Source organism: Cynoglossus semilaevis, chromosome 13, assembly GCF_000523025.1.
Source record: "Cynoglossus semilaevis isolate Cse_v1.0 chromosome 13, Cse_v1.0, whole genome shotgun sequence".
Taxonomy (NCBI): Eukaryota; Metazoa; Chordata; class Actinopteri; order Pleuronectiformes; family Cynoglossidae; genus Cynoglossus; species Cynoglossus semilaevis.
The window spans coordinates 8552158-8553159 of NC_024319.1; positions in this window are offsets into that span (position 1 = coordinate 8552158).

The following is a 1002-nucleotide window of genomic DNA, read 5'->3' on the forward strand; positions in this document are numbered from 1 at the left end:
CCAGTGTGTGCGCGCGCATCCGAACCCTGTTTGTTTGAATGTGTGTCTAAGGGTGTGCTTGCTCATAGTGTACGTATAAAGTACAAGTGTGTTTTTAGTGCGACCCTAACAATGCAGACACACACACACACACACACAGATGTCCTGTTATTCAAACCTAATGCATTCCCTATCTCCTCACCCCAGTCTTAACTTTTACAGATAAATATACAGTCTAAACCTAATCCTAATCCCGACCCTAATCCAACCTCCAAACTAAATCTTGAAAAATTTTCTTCCCACCAGTGGGGACTTGCAAAATGTCCCTACATGGTCATCAGTATTTTGTGTCCCCATAAGTGTGGCTACACCAGGAAATAGACACACACACAGAGACCCAATTCCATGGCCACCATAACACACACACACACACACACACACACACACACACACAGCGTCTTCAGTTTTGTGAGTCCAATACCTCACCCTTACCTTTTACAAACATATTTGTTTAATCCTCAACCTTAAAGAATCTCCTCACTGGTCTGGACCTGCAGACAAGTATGTTCTTTGTATGTCCCCACAAGTAAAGCATACCAGTAACACACACACACACACACACACACATATACACCTTTTTGTCTTTTAGCCTGTCTATGTTTCCTCCTGTTTTTCACCCTGACCTTCAGTTTGATTTTATGGGAACAACCTCAAATCCTATAAACAGGCCACCCCCCACACACACACACACACACACACACACACACAGAGTTGAGTCTGCGCACACACGGCCCACCAATCTACACACAGACAATGGTTATTGGATTCATAACTGGGAGACTCATATCATCTTCCTTGCTGTGCAGGATGAGAGGTGTTGAAATGAAATTCTCCCACAGAAAAGCTCTGCTCTTACCTGGGATTTAGGATAGCTCTCTCTCTCCCTCTCTCTCTCTCTCCCTCTCTCTCCTCTTGAAACAAACACACATACACTGACACACACACGCATGCATTTACATATCT